Here is a 5,934-nt window from a genome sequence, read left to right as displayed (position 1 = left end):
GGTGAGAGTGGAGCGTGACTGTCTTCATGGCGCAATTGGCTAGCGCGATCAGCTGTTATCCGAAAGGTTGGATGTTTGAGCCCACCCGGTGGTGGTGCGGCGCTTTTTTTTCTTTGGGCTGATAGCTTTGATGATATGTTCTGATGGTGGTGAGAGTGGAGCAGGACTGTTTTCGTGGCGCAATGGGCTAGCGCAATCAACTGTTAACCAAAAGGTTGGAGTTTCGAGCCCTCCCGGGAGTGGTGTGTTGCTTTTTTCTTTGCGCTGATAGCTTTGGAGACATGTTCTGACAGTGGTGAGATTGGAGCACGACTGTCTTCGGTGCGCAATTGGCTGGCGCAATCGGCTGTTAACTGAAAATTGGAGGTTTGAGCCCTCCCGGGAGTGGTGTGTTGCTTTTTTCTTGGCGCTGATAGCTTTGTAGACTTGTTCTGACGGTGGTGAGATCGGAGCATGACTGTCACCGTGGCGCAATTGGCTAGCGCGATCGGCTGTTAACCGAAAGGTTGGAGGTTCGAGCCCACCCGGTGGTGGTGCGGCGCTTTTTTTTTCTTTGGGCTGAGAGCTTTGAAGATATGTTCTGATGGTGGTGAGAGTGGAACAGGACTGTCTCTGTGGCGCAATTGGCTAGCGCGATCGGCTGTTAACCGAAAGGTTGGAGGTTCGAGCGCTCCCGGGGACGGTGTGTCGCTTTTTTTTCTTTGTGCTGATTGCTTTGGAGAAATGTTTTGACAGTGGTGAGAGTGGAGCACGACTGTCTCCATGGCAATTTTGGATAGCGCAATGGGCTGTTAACCGAAAGGTTGGAGGTTCGAGCCCACCCGTTGGTGGTGGGGCGCTTTTTTTCCCTTGGGCTGATAGGTCTAAAGAAATGTTCTGACGGTGGTGAGAGTGGAGCACGACTGTCTCCGTGGCGCAATTGGCTGGCGCAATCGGCTGTTAACGGAAAAATTGAAGGTTTGAGCCCTCCCGGGAGCGGTGTGTTGCTTTTTTCTTTGCGCCAATAGCTTTGTAGATATGTTCTGACGGTGGTGAGATTGAAGCATGACTGTCTCCGTGGCGCAATCGGCTAGCACGTTCGGCTGTTAACCGAAAAACTGGAGGTTGGAGCCTTTCCGGGAGTGGTGTGTTGCTTTTTTGTTTGCGCTGATAGCTTTGAAAATATGTTCTGATGGTGGTGAGAGTGAAGCACGACTGGCTCCGTGGCGCAATTGGCTAGCGCGATGGGCTGTTAACCGAAAGTTTGGAGGTTCGAGCCCACGTGGTGGTGGTGCAGCGCTTTTTTTCCTTTGGGCTGATAGCTCTGAAAAAATGTTCTGACGGTGGTCAGAGTGGAGCACGACTGTCTCCGTGGCACAATTGGCTAGTGCGATCGGCTGTTAACCGAAAGGTGGGAGGTTGGAGCCCTCCTGGGAGTGGTGTGTTGCTTTTTTCTTTGCGCTGATAGCTTTGAAGATGTGTTCTAATGGGGGTGACAGTGGAGCACGACTGTCTCCGTGGCGTGATTGGCTAACGCGAACGGCTGTTAACCAAAAGGTTGGAGTTTCGAGCCCTCCCGGGAGTGGTGTGTTGATTTTTTCTTTGCGCTGATAGCTTTGGAGACATGTTCTGACGATGGTGAGATTGGAGCACGACTGTCTCCGTGGCGCAATTCGCCAGCGCGATCGGATGTTAACCGAAAGTTTGGAGGTTCGAGCCCTCCCGGGAGTGGTGTGTTGCTTTTTTCTTTGCGCTGATAGCTTTGGAGACATGTTCTGACGGTGGTGAGAGTGGAGCACGACTGTCTCCGTGGCGCAATTGGCTAGCGCGATCGGCTGTTAACCGAAAGGTTGGAGGTTAGACCCACCCGGTAATGGTGCGGCGCTTTTTTTTCTTTGGGCTGATAGCTTTGATGATATGTTCTGATGGTGGTGAGAGTGAAGCAGAACTGTCTGGGTCGCCCAACTGGCTAGCACGTTCAGCTTTTAACCGAAAAATTGGGGGTTTGAGCCCTCCCGGGAGTAGTGTGTTGCTTTTTCTCTTTGCGCTGATAGCTGTGGAGAAATGGTGTGACGGTGGTGAGAGTGGAGCACGACTGTCTCCATGGCGCAATTGGCTAGCGCGATCAGCTGTTATCCAAAAAGTTCGAGTTTCGAGCCCTCCCGGGAATGGTGTGTTGCTTTTTTCTTTGCGCTGATAGCTTTGGCGACATGTTCTGACGGTGGTGAGATTGGAGCACGACTATCTCCGTGGCGCAACGTTCTAGCGTGATCGGCTGTTAACCGAAAGGTTGAAGGTTCGAGCCCTCCCGGGAGTGGTGTGTTGCTTTTTTCTTTGCGCTGATAGCTTTGAAGATGTGTTCTGATGGTGGTGAGAGTGGAGCACGACTGTCACCGTGGCGCAATTGGCTAGCGCGATCGGCTGTTAACCAAAAGGTTGGAGGCTCGAGCCCACCCGGTGGTGGTGCGGCGCTTTTTTTTCTTTGCGCTGAGAGCTTTGAAGATATGTTCTGATGGTGGTGAGAGTGGAGCAGGACTGTCTCCGGGGCGCAATCGGCTAGCACGTTCGGCTGTTGACCGAAAAACTGGAGGTTGGAGCCCTCCCTGGAGTGGTGTGTTGCTTTTTTGTTTGCGCTGATAGCTTTGAAAATATGTTCTGATGGTGGTGAGAGTGGAGCACGACTGGCTCCGTGGCGCAATTGGCTAGCGCAATGGGCTGTTAACCGAAAGTTTGGAGGTTCGAGCCCACGCGGTGGTGGTGTGTTGCTTTTTTCTTTGCGCTGATAGCTTTGAAGATGTTTTCTGATGGTGGTGCGAGTGGAGCACGACTGTCTCCATGGCGCAATTGGCTAGCGCGATCGGCTGTTAACCGAAAGGTTGGAGGTTCGAGCCCACCCGGTGGTGGTGTGGCGCTTTTTTTCTTTGGGCTGATAGCTCTGAAGAAATGTTGTGACGGGGGTGAGAGTGGAGCACGACTGTCTCCATGGCGCAATTGGCTAGCGCGATCGGCTGTTAACCGAAAGGTTGGAGGTTCGAGCCCACGCGGTGGTGGTGCGGCGCTTTTTTTTCTTTGGGCTGATAGCTTAGAAGAAATGTTCTGACGGTGGGTGAGAGTGGAGCACGACTGTCTCCGTGGCGCAATTGGCTAGCGCGATCAGCTTTTAACCGAAAGGTTGGAGGTTCGAGCCCACCCTATGGTGGTGCGGCGCTTTTTTTTCTTTAGGCTTATAGCTCTGAAGAAATGTTCTGATGGTGGTGAGAGGTGAGCACGACTGTCTCCATGACGCAATTGGCTAGCGCGATCAGCTGTTAACCGAAAGGTTGGAGGTTGAAGCCCACCCGGTGGTGGTGGGGTGCTTTTTTTTCTTTGGGCTGATAGCTCTGAAGATGTGTTCTCATAGTGGTGAGAGTGGAGCAGGACTGTCTCCGTGGCGCAATGGGCTAGCGCGATCGGCTGTTAACCGAAAAGTTGGAGGTTCGAGCCCACCCGGCGGTGGTGCGGCGCTTTTTTTCTTTCGGCTGATAGCTTTGAAGAAATGTTCTGACGGTGGTGAGAGTGGAGCACGACTCTCTCCGTGGCGCAAATGGCTAGCGCGATCGGCTTCTAACCGAAAGGTTGGAGGTTCAAGCCCACCCTATGGTGGTGCGGCGCTTTTTTTTCTTTAGGCTTATAGCTCTGAAGAAATGTTCTGATGGTGGTGAGAGGTGAGCACGACTGTCTTGGTGGCGCAATTGGCTAGCGCGGTCGGCTGTTAACTGAAAGGTTGAAGGTTCGAGCCCAGCCGGTGTTGGTGCGGCGCTTTTTTTTTCTTTGCGCTGATTGCTTTGGAGAAATGTTCTGACGGTGGTGAGATTGGAGCACGACTGTCTCCATGGCGCAATTGGCTAGCACGTTCGGCTGTTAACCGAAAAATTGGAGTTTCAAGCCCTCCCGGGAGTGGTGCGGCGCTTCTTTTTCTTTGGGCTGATAGCTCTGAAGAAATGTTGTGACGGGGGTGAGAGTGGAGCACGACTGTCTCCATGGCGCAATTGGTTAGCGCGATCGGCTGTTAACCGAAAAGTTGGAGTTTCGAGCCCACCCGGTGGTGGTGCGGCGCTTTTCTTTCTTCGGGCTGATAGCTTTGAAGATATGTTCTGATGGTGGTGATAGTGGAGCAGGACTGTCTCCGTGGCGCAATTGGCTAGCGCGATCGGCTGTTAACCGATAGGTTGGAGTTTCGAGCCCTCCCGGGAATGGTGTGTTGCTTTTTTATTTGCGCTGATAGCTTTGAAGATATGTTCTGATGGTGGTGAAAGTGGAGCACGACTGTCTCCTTGGCGCGATTGGCTAGCGCGATCGGCTCTTAACAGAAAGGTTGGAGGTTCGATTCACGCTGTGGTGGTGCGGCGCTTTTTTTCTTTGGGCTGATAGCTTTGAAGATATGTTCTAATGGTGGTGAGAGTGGAGGTGGACTGTCTCCGTGGCGCAAATGGCTAGCGCGATCGGCTGTTAACCGAAAGGTTGGAGTTTCGAGCGCTCCCGGGAGTGGTGTGTTGCTTTTTTCTTTGCGCTGCGAGCTTTGAAGATATGTTCTGATGGTGGTGAAAGTGGGGCACGACTGTCTCCGTGGCGCAATTGGCTAGCGCGATCAGCTGTCAACCGAAAGGTTGGAGGTTCGAGCCCTCCCGGGAGTGGTGTGTTGCCTTTTTTTTGCGCTGATAGCTTTGAAGATATGTTCTGATGGTGGTGAGAGGTGAGCACGACTGTCTCGGTGGCGCAATTGGCTAGCGCGGTCGGCTGTTAACTGAAAGGTTGGAGGTTCGAGCCCACCCGGTGTTGGTGCGGCGCTTTTTTTTCTTTGCGCTGATTGCTTTGGAGAAATGTTCTGACGGTGGTGAGATTGAAGCACGACTGTCTCCATGGCGCAATTGGCTAGCACGTTCGGCTGTTAACCGAAAATTTGGAGTTTTAAGCCCTCCCGGGAGTGGTGTGTCGCTTTTTTCTTTGCGCTGATAGCTTTGAAGATATGTTCTGATTGTGGTGAGAGTGGAACATGACTGTTTACTTGGCGCGATTGGCTAGCGCGATCGGCTGTTAACCGAAAGGTTGGAGGTTTGATTCACGCTGTGGTGGTGCGGCGCTTTTTTTCTTTGGGCTGATAGCTTTGAAGATATGTTCTAATGGTGGTGAGAGTGGAGGTGGACTGTCTCCGTGGCGCAATTGGCTAGCGCGATCGGCTGTTAACCGAAAGGTTGGAGTTTGGAGCGCTCCCGGGAGTGGTGTGTTGCTTTTTTCTTTGCGCTGCGAGCTTTGAAGATATGTTCTGATGGTGGTGAGAGTGGAGCACGACTTTCTCCGTGGCGCAATTGGCTAGCGCGATCGGCTGGTAAACGAAAGGTTGGAGGTTCGAGCCCAACCAGTGGTGGTGTGGCGCGTTTTCTTCTTTGGGCTGATAGCTTTGAAGATATGATCTGATGGTGGTGAGAGTGGAGCAGGACTGTCTCCGTGGCGCAATCGGCTAGCGCGCTCGGCTGTTAACCGAAAGGTTGGAGGTTCGAGCGCTCCGGGTAGTGGTGTGTTGCTTTTTTCTTTGCGCTGATAGCTCTGAAGTTATGTTCTGATGGTGGTGATGGTGGAGCACGACTGTCTCCGTGGCGCAATTGGCTAGCGTGATCGGCTGTTAACCGAAAGGTTGAAGGTTCGAGCCCACGCGGTGGTGGTGCGGCGCTATTTTTTCTTTTGGCTGATAGCTCTGAAGAAATGTTCTGACGGTGGTGAGAGTGGAGCACGACTGTCTCCGTGGCGCAATTGGCTAGCGCGATCGGCTGTTAACCGAAGGGTTGGAGGTTCGAGCCCACGCGGTGGTGGTGCGGCGCTTTTTTTTCTTTGGGCTGATAGCTTTGAAGAAATATTCTGACGGTGGTGAGAGTGGAGCACGACTGTCTCCGTGGCACAATTGGCTAGCGCGATCGGCTG

General features: G+C 52.8%; 1 non-coding gene across 1 annotated transcript; it reads left to right on the top strand.

Moving 5' to 3' along the window:
* Positions 1-608: 608 nt before the first annotated feature.
* TRNAN-GUU (transfer RNA asparagine (anticodon GUU)) lies at positions 609-682 on the top strand. The gene has a single exon. It is a non-coding gene; the product is annotated as a tRNA-Asn (tRNA).
* The last annotated feature ends 5,252 nt before the right edge of the window (positions 683-5,934 follow it).

Source organism: Rhipicephalus microplus, unplaced genomic scaffold (genome assembly GCF_043290135.1).
Source record: "Rhipicephalus microplus isolate Deutch F79 unplaced genomic scaffold, USDA_Rmic scaffold_12, whole genome shotgun sequence".
Lineage (NCBI taxonomy): Eukaryota > Metazoa > Arthropoda > Arachnida > Ixodida > Ixodidae > Rhipicephalus > Rhipicephalus microplus.
The sequence above is the reverse complement of the archived record's forward strand: the minus strand, read 5'-3'. Positions and strand labels throughout refer to the sequence as shown.